Source organism: Saccopteryx leptura, chromosome 1, assembly GCF_036850995.1.
Source record: "Saccopteryx leptura isolate mSacLep1 chromosome 1, mSacLep1_pri_phased_curated, whole genome shotgun sequence".
Taxonomy (NCBI): Eukaryota; Metazoa; Chordata; class Mammalia; order Chiroptera; family Emballonuridae; genus Saccopteryx; species Saccopteryx leptura.
The window spans coordinates 145114420-145132633 of record NC_089503.1 but is presented as its reverse complement, the minus strand read 5'-3'; the positions used below and the strand labels follow the sequence as shown (position 1 = coordinate 145132633).

The 18214-nt window shown below is 45.6% G+C and overlaps 1 protein-coding gene across 2 annotated transcripts in view; it reads right to left on the bottom strand.

Moving 5' to 3' along the window:
* MAP1B (microtubule associated protein 1B) overlaps positions 1-18214 on the bottom strand; it is a 106443-nt gene that overhangs the window by 33780 nt on the left and 54449 nt on the right. Inside the window, exon 1 of one of the 2 annotated variants that reach the window (XM_066376932.1) lies at positions 305-540. The exons of the other annotated variant lie outside the window; for it this stretch is intronic. The gene's annotated coding sequence lies outside the window, so the exon portion shown is untranslated. Of the gene's footprint in view, positions 1-304; positions 541-18214 lie in introns of those variants that run through there. 2 annotated transcript variants of the gene reach the window in all.

Below are 18214 nucleotides of genomic sequence, written 5' to 3'. Positions count from 1 at the left end.
AAGTGAATGGTCATTTCCTTGATCAAACTTTTGACCTGTTTCAGGCAGCATAATGCCACAGTATGACTGCAGTCATTAATTACTATATTCTGTAGGGACCCACAAAAACAGACTTGGCTCCTTCCCCCAAGAGATGATGGTAAAGGAATTAGAGTCCCCTTCTCTCTTAAGTGATCTACACACTGCCCCAGCTCTGCTAACTGCATCCTTCCAGATGCACATACAAGCACCAGCCCGGCCAGCCCAAGCCTTGGCCCACCCAGTGTGCCCCTCCCCAGACACACCCTGGCAGGGGGCTTCTTACCATCTACAAGAAGTTCCTTCCTTCTGTGGCTTCATCACTTAAAATCAAAACAAATGCCATGTGACAGAGGCCGTTTACCTCGATTCCTTCTAGTCAATTTTCAAACCAGTCTGCTCAGGAATTCAACTAAAGGATGTTCTTTTTGTTCATCTCTGGAAATACTGACACAGACGTACACCAAGATGCCATGGCTGCTCCTTCAACAAAAGCCTTTTGATAGGATTGGATTTGAATGAAGGAGGGGATTTAAAGTGAGAGAGAGAAGCTTCAAGCTCTTGTCACAGCCGAACTGTTGGCCAGATTCCTCTCCTGACAACGTAACCAGGGGCTGGGTCTTCCTGGCATCTGGCAAAGCGACAGCCTGACTGTGGGGCCGGAGCGCCGTGCCCCCATCCCCGGCACCCCCACGGGATGCCAGCTCTTCTGGCAGAAGGCTGCTCTGGGCTCCGACTGCTGGGACGCTTACAAAGTTGCATATTTGGGGAATGTTTCACATTGGAAACTGGCCAGGCATTCTGAAGAGAGGCCACCACCCTCGCCTGCAAAGGTCTCATTCAGTTGCTTCAGAAAATAAGTTCCCAGGAAAGAAAGACAACGCGGCTGCAGCCTCTCCCTCCACCATTATAGACTGCCTTCTACAGAAACAGCTCACAGGGGAGCCATTAGGCAGCCCGATGAATGAGTAACGACTCAGCACTGGCCCGAGGGGAGCAAAAGCAATGGTTTCAGATGGAATGATTGTCACTATTGCTTTGATAAGACAGTCTTTGAAGGGCTTCCCACAAACTCAGTGTAACAGTGAAGGCTCTACCCCAGGGACGTAAAGGGAAGAGGGACTGTTAGGTGACATAGAAAAGGGGTCTGCTCCACCTCAGACACTACAGAGGATGGTCTGGGGACCTCCTGGAGCAGCAGGGTCCTTGCAGACAGGAAACTTTTGTCTGTATACTCACTCCCAAAGGCCATGCTTAAAACTCAAATAAGCCTCTAATTTTCAGTTATCACTGAAACATTTTTTCCTTTTGAACACTGAATCTATGTCTTTTAAGGTTTGGCTATTCCAGCGGTTTATGTTTTACTATATTCAGGTCACTATGAAATCTCTTAAAACAAAATGTTATTTTCTAAATATATAACTTGCAGGGATGCTTATAGGGTCTTTTCTCTGTGGCTGACCCTTCTCTCCCACATGTATCAGCCCAAGAACATAGTGACTGAGGTTGCACCATCTCTGCCGGGGCCAGAGCATCACTCAAACGATCGGCTGATTAGGCAGCAGCCCAGCGCAAAGGAGAGAACGCTAGACCTAAAGTCGCAGCAGCATTAAGAAAGGGGGGGAAATCCTTGTTGAAAAGAATAACTATTAATGCTAAAACCTTTTAAATTATCTTTAAGTGAATGATAACTCTGTTATGTCTTAAGGATAAATATTTAATTTCTATTTCCACTAATGATCTATTTCTATTAATAAACCCAGAAGTTTATTTCTACAACTCTCTTTTCTTGAAAAATGAACATGTTGCAAGCGTAATCCAAAAATAGAAACAGAAGAATAAAGGGAGCCTTTGATATGTATTCAGTATGGAAGGAAGAAGGCAAGAAGGGTTCTGAGTCACTGGTAAGGACAGAGTGGTCACCAGAAGTGAGTCAGGGTGGGGGCACCCAGCAGGAGCAGGGCCCTCGTGCCCACCCATCTCTGCCGCCCTCACACCACCAGCTGCCATCGCTGCCCTGTCTTCACACACCAACCCCTCAGAGCCCTTGCCCATGTGAAACCAGAGTGGATTCTTTCTGGAAAAGGCATTTGACATTGTGACTCAGGACCAGAAAAACTTCCAGTGTGAAGAAACACAAGTCTTAGGGTTAAAGACATTCCTAGAGTTAGAAAGGGAAATGCACAGGTAAAGAAGGACTAGTAGTATTTAGCTGAAATAAAGTAAGGGATGGTAGATGAAGAAAAGGTCAGAAGCTTAGAATGTCTTGACATTAAAGTCTGTCTTCATTGGGAGGGGAGAAGGGAGCAACGGAGAGAGGGAGCAAGGCAGGGAAGGAGGGAAGGAGCAATGGAGAGAGGGAGAGAGGGAGGGAGGGAGAGAGGGAGGAAGTGAGGGAGGGGGGAAATAAAGGAGGGAAGGAGGGTGAGAGGGAAGGAAGGATGGTAGGAAGAAAAATGAGAGCTGTGAGAGTTTTTCAGCTCTACCTTTCCACCAAAGTGGATCTGCAAATAGGAAACATCTCACTTCCAACCCAAATGCAAACAAACAAACAAAAAAACCACACTCCCCAGACTAAAATTCAGACAAATGGATAAAAGCAAGAAGTGAAAAGTACTCAGTGCTGGAACTAGAAATTAATTACCAACTCTCCCAGCAGCTTTTCATTACAGCATTTTCTTTGTGATAACATCCAGGCATCCTTGCTGCAGGAATCCAGGGTATAGCGTTCAGCACATGTGCTAAGATATGGGAGGAGGATAAAGAGAAAGGATGCTGGGGCGGAGGGAAGGGAGATTCCTGCATCAGCAGTTTTCTAGTGAATCTCCTCTTCTTCCAGAGCCGTCACAGGTGTCCTCTCTGTCCCTCACAACCAACGCTGGGCCCTGGGCGCAGACTTGCCCCTGCCCCCACCTGGCAGGGAGATGTCTCCCAGGCGCCATTCTCAGAGGGAAGAGGGCAGGAGCATATCAGGCAGCCTCACAGCCCTGTCTCTTTCCGTCTCACCTCATCATTTCTAAACTAGAACAACAGAAAGAGAGACATGGGGGTGAACATGGCTTCCATGAGGCCACAGTCAGCAGGCTGTTGGGCAAATAGTTTGTAAAATGTGTCTTTTAGGTTTGCATTGGCCTGGGCAGCGCCATGTGTATGTAGCCTGTGAAAGGCTGTGGAGCTTGCCCTCAGGGCTGCAGATTGCAATTTCGGATTACCTTCCTGCTTGGGAGGGGCCCCTGTACTGCTGATATTTGCTGGAGAAGGGATTTTTTTCCCCAGCCTGGGTTTTGCAGGAAGAGGAGTGCAGATATGTAACCACAGAGAGAGGCTTTGGGAGCTCCGCTGAGGCTGGTGGAGGGCCTTTGATTCCAGGAGGAACCAGAGAAGATTCTCTGGGTTGTGGAACCGGAGAATGTGTCAGAGCTTTGGGAGCTCTGAATGAGAAAAACGGTCTTCCCTGCCTGTTTGCCGGTGTGAGACTTGAATAAAGGAATGGCCCAGTATTTTTTGGCTCCACTGTTTCTTTACTGTCTTCCCGAATCCAATGAGAACCGGCATGTCCACCAGGGCGACGGCCATTGGCCATACACAGGTTTTTCCCGGGTGCTCAGAGTGAGCGCTCAGAGGAAGAACCCGGGAGGAGCACTGAGGACCCAGCCTCACAGAACCTCCCATGTCCTCCGGAACAAGAAATCCCCTCAGAGCTGGGGGAGAATGTGACCGCAAGGCAGCTTAGCCGCCCCCCCCCCCCCTCCCCGCCTGCCTCAGAGCTGCTCTTGAGAAAACGCTGGCGCTGGGAGAGTTAGTGTCTCCTGATCGCACAGTTCCCCAAAGAGCGGGTGCCAGCAGAGAACCCAGAAAGCAGTGTCACCAGGACTCGGTACAGATTCCCCTCCAGGGAAGCAAAGCGCCTAGCTGGAGGGAGTTTGATTTCCCATAGGCCCACACATCAAGATCTAGTCTTATATGTCACATCTCTGTTCCCACAGCTCCAGGCCTGAGACTGGGAGAGTCTTTCCAGGCTGTTTCAGAAGCAACAGGGGGGTAGAAAGTGCACAGAAGCATGTGGGTTTTCAAGTCACGCACACGCTGGAGCACCTTCCGTGTGTTTTGTGCTGACCTACCTGGATAGAAATAACACCTGACCACCTGGCGGAGGCATGGAGATGGTTAGGGAGAGATAGCACCCAATTCTTTGAACACCAGAGAGCCATCATGGGAACACAGCAGGACACCCCTGCTAAAGTGTGGAGAGTGCTTTGGAGCAGTGGTCCCCAACCTTTTTTGAGCCACGGACCAGTTTAATGTCAGAAAATATTTTCACGGACCGGCCTTTAGGGTGGGACGGATAAATGTATCACGTGACCGAGACAAGCATCAAGAGTGAGTCTTAGACGGATGTAACAGAGGGAATTTGGTCATTTCTTAAAAATAAAACATCGTTCAGACTTAAATATAAATAAAACGGAAATAATGTAAGTTATTTATTCTTTCTCTGCGGACCGGTACCAAATGGCCCACAGACCACTACTGGTCCGCGGCCCGGGGGCTGGAGATCACTGCTTTAGAGTTTTCAAAGCATTTTGTCCTTTGGATGGTACCTTGTTTAATCCTCCTAACAGTCCTGTGAAGTGGTATGGACAAGTATTATCAACCCTTCTTTTTTTTTTTTGTATTTTTCTGAAGCTGGAAATGGGGAGAGACAGTCAGACAGACTCCCGCATGCGCCCGACCGGGATCCACCCGGCACGCCCACCAGGGGGCGATGCTCTGCCCATCTGGGGCATCGCTCTGCTGCGACCAGAGCCACTCTAGCACCTGGGGCAGAGGCCAAGGAGCCATCCCCAGCGCCTGGGCCATCTTTGCTCCAATGGAGCCTTGGCTGCGGGAGGGGAAGAGAGAGACAGAGAGGAAGGAGGGGGGGGTGGAGAAGCAAAGAGGTGCTTCTCCTATGTGCCCTGGCCGGGAATCGAACCCGGGTCCTCCGCACGCCAGGCCGACGCTCTACCGCTGAGCCAACCGGCCAGGGCCATTATCAACCCTTCTTCACAGACCAAGGATCTAAGGTCTAGGGACTTGCTCAAGGCCTCACAGACAGGATGAGAGAGCAGAACATGGCCACGCACGACCAAGGCCGTGACACTAGTCTTTCCTCATCTTTCTCCTGATCCTCCTTTGTCCAAAATATTGGTTTTCAAGGTGTGATGCTAACATTCCCTTTGCAAGAGGTCAACATGCCGCCAAGGTCAGCCACTGGTCAGCCAATGCCTGCTGACTCCCTGCCCCTCCGCGGGCACGCTGCCTCCCACAGGCTCCCGGAGGCCAATTCCCTCTTTGTTTCTGCCAAACAATCAGAACCCAGTTCTCTCCCACTTTCCTCCTGATACTCCTAGAAATGGCGTGTCTTTTCTGTTGGAAATAATTTTTTTTTTGTTTCTGCATTTGTTTCATCTCTGAAGTATGTTCCTGTGTGTCATATCGCTCTCCAAATTTTTAGAGCTTTTTTTTTTTTTTAAGAGAATAAGAACACAAATTTCATTCTAAACAAGTTCTGGAGACTGTAAATAAATTTTTTAATGTATTTAGCTAATCACTGCTTGGGGGTTAGTCTTTTTTTTCTTTTTACCTTAGAAATCTCTGTTACAGGGAATTCAGTTGTTAGAATTTGCACCTCTATCTATTTTTCTCTGTACTTCCTGGAGTTAACTATTTTTCTTTTTTGTTGTCATTGCTTTGTTTTTTCATGCGTCTCTTGGTTTCTCTCCCACCTTCTGACGTACAGTATTTCTCTGTGTTGCAGTTGTCTAGAAAAGCGTAGAACTAAACACCCCAGACTTCCAAGGGGCTGTCCTTGTCCTAAATGTGTTCACTGCACCCAGGGACAGACTGAACCTTCGGGGAACAGGCAGGCTGCCTGACTCCTGGTGGTAGAAAGAGGCTCATTTACGACTTCACACCCCCTCCCGGTCCAACTGCTCACCCTAGCACAGGGGTCTGGAACCTATGGCTCATCTGGAACCAGATGTGGCTTTTTTGATGGCTGCATCTGGCTCGCAGACAAATCTTTAATAAAAATAATAATAATGTTAAAAATATAAAACATTCTCATGTATTATAATCCATTCATTTCCTACCACTCATGTTCATGGTTGCAGGTGGCTGGAGCCAATGACAGCTGTCCACTGGGACAACACCAAATTTTTATTGGATAATGCATAGCATACACGGGTCGTTGTATGGCTCTCATGGAATTACATTTTAAAATATGTGGCGTTCATGGCTCTCTCAGCCAAAAAGGTTCCCGACCCCTGCTAGCAGAACCTGTGAGCACCAGGAGACCCCCAACAGTAGGTCCAATTCCCCCCACAGGGTTCTCATTACACACCACAGGGTTCTCATTACACACTCTTTCTGAACCCTCTCTTTGGGGTTTTTCTCCCACCTAGTCTCATTCTCTTAGGTTCTCCTCTCCCCTCTCCCTCTCCCTCTCCCTTTGTTAAAATCCTCAAGGCAGAAGAACGAGAACCCAGGCCATCAAGGGTCAGAAGTGGAAGAGAATGGAAAAAGAAGTTTCAGAGAATGTTTTTTAATGGTTTCTCCTGCTTTTCTAAGAAATGCTGTACTTCCTGTTGGTGAAGACAATATGAATTATTTACAAAGAACACCGGTTTCTTGGAGTTTAATTCAGGCAAATGAGTGCTACCTTCATAAATCAGCACTGAGATTAAAAAGTGAATGCGACACTCTCCCTATCCTGAAGAAAAGGTAGCTGAATGGGGAGGGGGGTGTCGAGTTTTGACAGTGTCTAGTTTGGGAAATGCAAGTCAGAAGTAGTGTCTGATAGCCAGCAGACACTCAGTCAATATTTAATAAAGGAACAAATAATAAAAACAGCTAAGATATACTGAATACCTGGCCTATATTTTTAATGTATGGTTATCGTATTTAATCTGCACATTAACCCCATGAGGAGGGCACTAGTCCCATTTTACAGATGAAGAAAAAGAGGCAACAGCCCAAGGCAGTATGTTGTAGAGCTAGGATGAAAACTCAGATGGTCAGTGCCCAGAGCTCAGACTCGTAGCTCATAAGTCATTTTGAAAGGGAGACTGGTAGACAGATGAGAGTGAGTTGGGTTTGGGCATACTGAGTTTGAGGTCCCTGTGGGAGACCCAGGTGGATTTGTCCTGTAGGCAGGCAGAAGTGTGGGTCTGATGCTTGGACAATGGGTTGGGCCAGAAGTACAGCTCTGGGAGGCATCAGTGCATTTTTAGGTGATGCTCTAGGACAGGGGTCTCAAACTCAACTCAGCATGTGGGCCGCAGAGCAAGATCACAGCCGTTCGGCAGGCCGCACTAGGTCTACAAAAGGCAACTGTTATGCAACACTTTTCTCACTGCAGTTGAAAACAAAAAAAAATCAGTACAACAAGCACAACCGTACATGCAGTTTACTCAGTGTCACAAAACGACCAGAAACTGTAGTTCGCATCACAACTGCTGTTAACTAAGCTAATATCTAGCTAGCATGCTAGAGAAATGAAAAATACAAGTAGGCCCCTAGGCTTACTTAATTTTATCCAAAATATTTTGAACTTCGTGGATTAGTCTGCGGGCCGCACAAAATTGTTCGGCGGGCCGCGAGTTTGAGACCCCTGCTCTAGGAGAACACAGAAAGAGCCTTTTGCTGAGAACAGTCTTGGGAAACAGTTATTTAAAGGATGGGCAAAAGCAGGGAAAAACCCATAAAAGCAACAGATGAAGAAAAAGCATGAAACAAGTGATGGTGCCACACCTTCTCCTAGAGCCACCATGCTGTCCTGATGGGCAAACTCAGACAGGACAGTCAAGGCAAAATATTCCAAAGACATTATATAATCCAGTAATAATTCTTACCTGCTTTTCAAATTCAATCCAAAACATACTCACTTTAACCTACATATCTACCGCTCTGATATACTGCTTATCCCGAGAACATGGCTTTATTTTCTGTCCAGGAGACAGCTGCCTGATGGAAGAAAAAATTGCAGCCTGGCAATTCTCAGAATGTAATCTGCCCTCCTACAAATCCTAGGAGCTCACAGAAACTGCAGATTTGCATGGTCCCCTCAGAAGGCCTGTTTGATTCAGGAGGCAGGGGTGGGGTCTGAGACCGCATTTCGGCAGTCTCTTAGGTGATAGTGATGGTTCTGGTCCCTTCTTTGAGAGACAAGACGGTGTAGATGATGAATACGCCATTGTTCAATAACAACATAGTAAGCCATCTTAATTAAAATCATCCTCACGTTATTTTTATGTATTACTATCCTAACGTCTGAACACACTGCTAGAATAATTTCCCTTGGGAACAATATGGTCATTAAGGGCTCAAACAACTTTTCCCAGTAAGTATCAATTCTCAATTCATCTGACAGTTTTATCTGACACTTAATTTGCCATCAAACTCCTGCCATTGATCAAATCCAGAGAAACGGTTGACCTTCTTCCTTCATTGGTTATGGTTCAGAACCAAATTATCACATCATTCACCCTCAAAGCCAGCTGCCTTAAAAACAAACATCAAATTAATCCTTTTGGTACTGACTATTGAAAAGGAGACAGAAAAAAAATACAAATAGCTGACAGAACAAATATTATAAGTAGTATCCAATAATTACTAACCCCTTGGAAGCCCTAAGCCAGAGGAAAATGTCATGAGTTGTTTTTTCTCCCAGCAAAGTCCCAAGAGGGCAAAGCTACCCAACAGTGGCCGCATCAGGTGGGGGCACGGCAACCAGCCTGCAGATCTGCCAGGAAGGGACTTCTTAATGTCGAGATCCCGACCCGGAAGGATAAGGCTCAGGGGACCTGAGACCTGGTGTTAGCTGAAGGGGTGCCTTAGCTGCCACCATCTGTAACAAGTAATAGAAAGGTGGGTAATCACTCAGGTCCTCTGTGCCAGGCGGTAGCAGTAAATCTGGTCCTATCTTATAAGGTATTTGGCAAAAAAAACACCTTAGCCCAGCCCAAAAGAGCCGTGATTTTTGTTGTCTGTTTCAGCTTTGTTTATTTATTTACTGCCTCACTCAGTGGGGGAGGTGGAGCTGGCTAGTTCTCACATGCTGACAGAGTCAGCATGAGGATATTCCACTTCCCCCTGAGCCTGTGCTGTCCAGTCATGGCTCAGCGTTTAGGCTGCCCAGAAAAGCACACCCATTTCTCACTGAGCCGAGCGGGACCTTCCCTCTGCTGATGCTGAAGGGCAGTTCAACCCATACCAGGGCCAGGGCCGGATTCCTCTACACTTTCCTGTTCTTTGCCCTCCGCTATCTATACCATCTGCTGGTCCAAAGTGTTGTTCCACTCAGAGTCTGGTTGTGGACTTCTCTCAGTCAGATGCTCACATCTGACTGAACCTGGAGGATATGTTTTCTGTTTATAAAGGTCTTTAAAAAAAAACAAAAAAACTTGTGGCTCCTAGCCAGTCTTTCCTGATCTCTACCCACCCTCCTCCAAACCTCTGCTGTGCTCTCAGAGCCCAAGAGAACCAACATCCTGGCTCACAAGTTTTCCTACTTAGTATGCACCTTTCCTTATTCTAAGCGAAGACTCTCTGGCCCATTCTGCATTATCCTCTTCTATCCTTTGTGTATTGCTCTATCAGGAGAAGGGTGCTACGTTGAAGACTGGATGAGATACATATACACAAAGCTTTGAATAAATACTTTAGCCCTACTAACTAAAAACGAAAGAAGACCATTGTATGGCCAGTATTCACGGCCACCATCACAGCCGCCTGGCCAACGCAGGTTCAGGTTTGATTCGGACCGATGGTAATAAAGCAACAGAGCCAAAAACTGGTGGTCCATTGTCCTTTATTCTAGACTAGCACTCGGCAAGTGAGTAAAACACACACACTGGGCTCCAGAATCCACTCGTTCGGCGCTCACAAATCTACTGACTCATCTGAGTTTTCCTGGAATCAAAGGCTTCCACCTCACCAGTCTTATTCACCTCTGTTCCCCATCTCCTTCTCCTCCACGAACTGCTTCTCATTCCACCATTTTGGCCGCCTCCTCCACGTGGCCTCCCTGCCCTGCTACAACATGAGCTCTTCCTCCCTACAAGAATATGGCCACTCTCCCCAGAATGGCCTCCTAGCTCCTCCTTTTAAAACCTTTTGGCATGAAAGCCTCTCTCCCAACACACATTAGCATAGCCACGCCCCTTCCAAGCAAGAAGGGCATTCAGCCATCCCATGTGGGCAGCGGCCATCTTTAACAGGATGAGCAAAATATATCTTATCTGCCCAACACCCATGCAACAAGGTCTTGGCAGGTTTACCACTCTGAGCTCGTCTTCGGAGTGTCACAAGCAACATGAGGTCGTGTATGGTGTAGTTCCAGCCCCTCTCGGCAGGCACAGAGGCAGGAACATTTATCAGAAAACCTTTCTCCAGCTAAACTTTCCACTTCTCCTCCCTCAATCAAATCCAAACACTTCATCTTAGAAAAATATTTATTAGGAAGGCAAAAGGGAACAATGACCTAAACCAATTTAATATTATCTTAGGAACATCATACAGTGTTGATTCTCTTGCTGTTCAAAGTTGAAGAAAAAATATATTTCTTTTCCCTGGCCCATTTCTTTTTTTCCAATATTAAATGTCTGTGCACTTAGATAAACTTAATTAGAGAAACCATTATTTTAATATGTTAGTCTTTTTATTTGATTTAAAGAATAACAGTAGCACAAGAGTAGCTAATGGAACGCTTGAGTTATGTGATTTGACAGGTAAAAAAATACTCTTGAGTCTTTCTTACTAATGGATAATTATGTTAAGTGGACCCAACTGTGTGCCCTCCTCAGTCTGCATCTGAGCCTCATGGTGTCGTGTCCAGAAAAGACATAGAAAAAGAACCAGCTCACACTTTCATATTAATATTTACTGGAAGCTCTGATAGTTCTTCTGGGATTTCATCTTGCTAACTTTCTATTGTTTCCAGAGGTGGAATTTCGCTTCCAGTTTAAAAATAAGAAAATCCAATCAATTTCAGACTGTGGACTGATGCTGCAGAGAGCAGCACACACAGGAAATCACCCTGCTCACTGCTTTCCCACCAGGCTGGCAGGGCAGCCTAGAGGTGGAGTGAGCAGAGGCGAAGCCATTTTGTAAATTCAAACCTCGTGTTTCCCTTCATTCTGTGATAAGGTGCCAAGGAATTGCAAAAATTGTTATAATTAGTATTTTAAAAGGAAAAGTCAAGCCTCCTTACTCCTCTTTTCTAAGGAAGAAAAAACAAGACTAAAGCTTATAAGAGGCAAAAGTCAGCTAGTCATAATTTAACTAGTTCCTATAGTTCTCTGGAAGGACTGATGCCACTTGCTAGACAGAGCAAAGAAGATAGAGCCTATCTGAAAACCCCTTCCTCTTCTCTTTTCTTTCTTTTTTTTTTTCTTTGTGACAGTGACAGAGAGAGGGATAGGGACAGATAGACAGGAAGGGAGAAAGGTGAGAAGCATCAATTCTTCATTGCGGCACCTTAGTTGTTCACTGATTGCTTTCTCATATGTGCCTTGACTGGGGGGCTACAGCACACCGAGCCAGTGACCCTGGGTCCAAGCTGGTGAGCCTTGCTCAAACCAAATAAGCCCGTGCTCAAGCTGGCGACCTCGGGGTCTTGAACCTGGGTCCTCTGCATCCCAGTCCAATGTTCTATCCATTGTGCCACCACCTGGTCAGGCCTCTTCTCTTTTCTTAAAAGCCTTCAGGAAACAATGTTTACATACCTTAATTAAAAATTCCTCCACTAATCCTGACTCAACCTCCCATCTTGGAGTCATGAGAGTGACAAAGGGATCACAAGCCCCACCCCTTGCATGAAAACCTGTATTCTGTAACATTTTATATGCTTTCTAATAATCATCATTTTGAAATTCTTTGTAAGCGCAAAACCTGTAAACTAAGCAAGCGGGGACTAGCTTTAGACTTCCTAATAAGCTAACCCCAACACTCTTAGCAAAAGTAACTTCATTTAGCTTCTCTCTTTATCCTAAACTAAACATTTCCCACTATTGTGGCGACCTGGATAGGTTGTAAATCCTAGAACTGTGATGGTGAACCTTTTTATAAAAACCACCCACTTTTGCAGTGCTGGTCAACCTGGTCCCTCTGCCCACTAGTGAGCTGTTTCCTGGTGGAGGTAGTAGAGCAACCCAACAGCGCCAAGACTGGCCCACCATGAAAGCTGGAATGCCCAGGCGGAAGGGACCAGGTTGACCAACACTGCAAAAGTGGGTCGTTTTTATAAAAAGGTTCACCATCACAGTCCTAGAAGGTTTGGGAATATCTTTGTCAGGAATGTAAAACATTCATCACTACTGTGTTATCCTATGGTCTTAGTGTGTAGGAATGCATTTTCCTTTTGATAGATTCTATAGATAAACATTGTAAAAAGACAGTAAAAACTCAATAAGCTTGTTAGTAAATGACTTTTATACCGTGCTCCCCCCTCCTTTTCCCCCAACCAGTATGTGACTATGTCTATAAAAGCAGCCTCAGAGCTATATTCTGGGCTGCACTATTTGGGTTTGATGATGCCCCATGCACGTCGCCGGCTTAATAATAAAACTTCTTCTAAAATTTCTTCTGTAACCTGCCTTGGTGTCTCTGTGGAACTCGTGAATTAAATTACCACAGTTGCTCCTCTCTTTTTAATAATGTCTACCTTTTTGTGTTTCAGCATGGCCTCTTTGGTTTCAGAGCTTTACAACCGAACATTTCCCCATGGAAAAAATAAAAGAAAAATGAAATATAGCAATTAGCATACATGATGTAGTTGCACGAAACTAGTCTACTCACAAACATGTCTGTGACAAGCAGGTTGGCCCTGTTCTGTCTTGCTTCCCAGATCGCCGGGCTCAGCTCACAGCCTGCCATTTGCTGGCAGGAGATGCTGCCCCTTCCCTTCCTCTGCTTTCTGCTTTCCCAGCCCCTACCCAGCTTCACTGGCTCAAAGGACTTAATGAGTTTTTAATTCAGGTTTGGCTCTGGAACCCAGCCAGCTACTGCTGCCTGAAGCTTGCATTTCCCTTTACACATTATCAGAGAACAGCCATAAAGACAAGCCATCACTATTGGACTTTTCCAGGATCTGCTTGGCCTCAGGTTATCACAGGGTCTTGCTGACTGCAGACAAGGGAAGGAGCTATAGGTAGTCAGCTCAGAGAGCCACAGGGAGAACAAGGGAGGCACCTATGGGTGCTGGGAAGCAATTTTTATGGAGTGAACACTGCTCTGTAATCACTGGGCCTCGGTCCAGCTGGAGAGAGAGAACAAGATCACACTCAATGCTCTTTGGGCCAAAATTACATGCATTTTTATACCCAGGTGCCCAGCATACAACAAGACCCTGGAACACTCTCATCCTTCATGATTCCAATGGCCGATTGTCTCCTCTCAGGTCCTGGAAATAGGTCCACATGCTGTCTTTACCTTCTTGGACTCTCATGTGGGCCATGAAACAGCAGTGCTCCTGGTAGGGAGCTCTGTAGAAGCCATAAACACTATTACTCTGGGAGAAGATAATAAGAAAACTCTCTGAGACTTAAAGTGCTACAACATAGCTCATAATTTCCTCACTTTTTCCTACATTAGCCAAACTGCAGCTAGGATATTTCAATCTGTCCTAACCAGTCTTTCTAGGTCTTAAAACACCTATCCCTTCTGATTTATTTGGCTGCTTTCTATTGGTTCTTCAGGTCTTGGTGCAACACATCGGCTCTGAGGACTCTTCTGGGAATGTCCAGTCCCCAGAGCAGCTGGCCCTCACTGTGTTGGTCGCAAACACCACACTGAGCTGCTGCACGCGGCCAGTGCTGAGGCCACTCTGATGTCAGAAATCGGGTTTCAAGATGGAATCTGTTGCTTCCTTACAGGTGGAGGTTTGAAATTTATTTTTCATCAGTAGAGATGGCTGAAAAAGTCTCCCTACTTGAAATTACAGTTCAAGGTTTTGAGAAGAGCATAATTACACTGATTTAATAATGGACGCAGAATAGTTGAAGGGAGGTTTTGCAAATGCGGCAGACAGAAATAGAAACTGATTTAGACTAAACATTACAGTCAGATACTTTTAAATAGCTGTATAAAGGTATCCCACACAAGCTATGATTCTTAAATACTTCATCTATTCATAAATCCCAAGAACAACTTTTTAAAAATAGGTACCTGATTCAATCTAGTCATTAAATAAATAACTATACTTTACTTACAAATACAGGTTTTAAATCCAATCAACTGATAATTTAAAGCACTTTAGGGCCCAGGCACATTTCCAAAGACAGGCTAAATAGGGGTTGGTTATCTTATGATGCAGCGAGGCCCCCACTGTGGAGATGGATATGAACCCCGGAGCTGGTGACACACCTTCAGCAGTTCTAGAATGGTGCTTCCTGGTCCTGAGCATCAGAAGTACATGGGGTGCTTATTGAAATTACATATGACTGAGCCCAATCTAGACCTACTGAGCCAGCATCTCTAGAGTCAGGGTTGAAGTCTGGGATTTAAAATCTCTGGAGATGATCCTGATCACCAGGCAGATTTGGGAGCCTTGTTCTAGTGCTGGGTGACCTCCCTAAAAGCTTCTTGAGTGATCCCTTTCAAACCTAAATTTCAGTGATTTAGAACTACATTTGACATTATAAGAAACAACGCCTCCAACAACACTCCTCTTATCAACGTATCAACATAGTGCTCTCTCTAGGATTTGAAACATGAGATGATCATAAGAGACTTTCACAAGTTAGAAAACAGGATAAGAAAGAGCTGGTTCCCCAGAATGAAAGGAAAAGATCTCCAGCCAGGAGGAAGCCCTGAGAGGGAAGAGAAAATCAGTTATGGAGAGGAGTTCAAAGCCAAGGTGAGAACAAGGACGAACGACTGGACAGGGAGGTGGTGAGTTATTTCATGATTGGTGCATTTCAACCCACCCAACACTGACAGAACGCTGGCCAGGGACATGGCCCTCAGAACTATGGGCTGGTGGTCAGCAAAAAAAAGATGGCCCCTGCCTTTTGGGCACACACACACTCTGGCAGGAAAGATGAAGAGCTTAAGAAAGGATAGAAGATAGTCATGGCGCAGTAGGAGGGTTTAGGAGGGCTTCCATATATAATGGCATCTAGATGTGACCTAAAAAAACAATGGGTAAAATGTAGCAAGAAGCCATACAACAGGGGAGCCACAAGCCGACCTAGGAAACAAGCTCTCAGGGAAGGCATGATTCAGTCCAATCAGAAGGCCCGTAGCCTATAATCCAGGTTTATAGAAATGTGAATTTGGACACACCCATTCCAAATCAGACATAAACACTAGGGTTCAGAAAGGCTAAGTGACTTGTCCCAGTCACACAGCAAGATAATGGCAAAAACAGGAGTCAAGTGTAGACAGCCAGACATGTAAGCCTTTTCCTTCCCACAGAACCACTGCAGATTCCAAGGTGACTCCTAGAGGGACTCGTGACCTTGCAGCTCTGTGACTGAGATGTCCACACCCATGATATGCTCAAGTGACATAAAAGGTGTCTTTGATTCTTAATCTAGATATTTCTCAGATTCCTTACTAGAAGCCAAAGATGGACTAGAACAGAAGTAGTTTAAGCTTAATTCTCAGATTACCTAGTTGGGTCAGTGATGGCAAAAATAGAAAATTGTACCCACTTAGGCCAAAACTGCTGGCTTAGAGCTGGTCACACATTCTCCCTTCTTTTAATAAAGAATTAGACTGAAAAATGCAACTGTCTTATTCACAAAATGATTTAGAGTAGAAGCAAGGAATTCTAATCCAACACAAAATGTGCAGTAAGCCACCTCTATGTCAGCTCTTCTGGGCTTTGCTTTTACAGAGACCCTCATGGCCAACTCTGAAGGATGGATGAAATGCAAATCCTCACACACTGCACTGGAGCCTCCACTCATGTGGCACGATAACCCCTGAGCAATACTCACTGTGCTGCAATGAATAGTCCACCCCTGTGCATCATAAAAGGCCTTAAAGTTTAGTGGGAAGTATTTTTTTTAATGACGGTGATGTAATATTTCCTAAGTCCCAGCTGTGTTGGGTCCCTCACAGTACATGTTAATAGCAATGCCTATGGGCTCTGCTGAGGTGACAGAATCTAAAGGAAACAAAAATGATGTGAACAGCCATACATTTCTTTAGAAATATTTCATAAGCACGGCTATAAAGCAATGCGTGCAAGGAGAAGTTAGGGAGTACACCATTTATAAAGAGCTATTTCCTTTTGGGTTGTTGGTCACTTTCTTTTTTTTAAGGACATTTTCCTTTTCTTCAGCACCATTTGATTTTCAGCTCTCCTCCAAGTAGTAAGAGCAAAGGGGAAAAATGACATCATCCCCATTTTTCGAGTTAATCACCATAAAAGGATCTCAGAGAACACAAAAAGGCCTTTAAATTATCATGTTGGCCCTGGCCAGTTGGCTTAGTGGTGGAGCATCAGCCCAGCACATGAATGTCCCAGGTTCGATTCCCAGTCAGGGCACACAGGAGAAGCACCCATCTGCTTCTCTACCCCTCCCACCATGCTCCCCTCCTTTCCCTCTTGCAGTCATGGCTTGATTGGAGCGAGTTGGCCCTGGGTGCTGAGGATGGCTCCATGGCCTCTGCCTCAGGTGCGAAGAAAAGCTCGGTTGCTGAGCAATATAAAAACGTCCCAGATGGGCAGAGCATTGCCTCCTAGCGGACTTGCCGGGTGGATCCTGATTGGGGCGCATGTGGGAGTCTGTCTCTGCCTCCCCTCCTCTCACTGAATAAAAAAATTAAAAATAAATAAATAAATCGTCATGTTGACAACCAAAGGCATTGTCAACATGACAATCAAAAATTGGGGAAAAAATACTTCTGCCTCTACTTTTGGTACTTCCCTATCTCTCCACTCAGACTCTGTGTTAATCATACCAGTTTGGTCAAGAGACACATTACTTTTCACTAACTGCAGCTGACCCTGTCTGTCCATCTCTCGGCCAGACTCCTGGCGGTGGCAGGCAAGGGGCCCTATTAGTTGACAAGAATCTCAGAGAAGCGGTTTCAGTTCAGTCATCCCTTCACTGTACTACCAGCACTGGCACTGGTATCCATAGGCACCACACAGCCACTGACTGTTCGCTATGTGTTCTTTGTGGATGACCTTAAGTCGAATCCTCAACAAGAGCTAAAGGATCAACTTCATTATGTGTTCAGAACTGCATGGGGAAACTGGGTACAGAGAAATTAAGAGCTTGGTCCGCAGCCACGGCTGGGGAGTGACAAAGCTGGGATTAAACCCAAGTGTATCTGACATTGAAGTTCTTCTTTCTTTGGTCCCCTAGGTACCACCAAGTCAAACCTCCTGGCCAAGTCAGGACTGTGCTCTTCTCTGTCCATAGACCCAGACCCGAAATTCTTGAAGGTGGATATACCAAAATCTGAGAAAAAAACACTATGTTCTCCCCAGGGCCACCGTGTTGCCAAGGCCCAGGAGCACTATTCACAGGATGTACACAGTATGCTCTGTAGTTAAAATCCCCAGGGGTGTGCTCTGCAGTCTCTCTGGCCTATGCAATCCCCAGCTCTCTCCGGACCTAAGGCTAGACTCACTCCTCCATCCAGGTGCCGCTCCAAGGCCCAGGACCCATGAACACTTATTTAATTCTGTGGTCAGTCTAGTTTGCTCTTGAAGACCTCCAGGGAAGTCTTCTCCTCTACAACAGCTTCTAGCAAGTCGCACAGAGGATTCTCGTCTCTGAGGTAGAGAGGGCAGGAGTCCTACTGTTTGCCTGTTCTCCACTTTCTGAGAATTAAGAGATTTCTTACCAGTCTTTCTGAGGTTGCCTATAAACTTGTCTCAAGGAATAGGATTATCCCTGTTCACTATATAACAGACAAGAATGTAATCTAGAATAAAATGATACATTATGAGGCTATAAATTGATATAAAAGAAGGCAGCATAGAACGATCAGCCACAGAAACATTTATGAACCTTCTTACATGAAGAGATTGAAAAAAGGGGCTTATTTCTAACCAGTGTAATCAGCCAGGCTGTTCCCGGCCTACACACAATTCCTAGACAATAGTCATGGTTGCTAAAATAACTTCAGCTATTTCTAGCCTATCAAAATAAATGCAGCCTCCAAGAAAAGTATAACTTGTAGGAAAAGACTA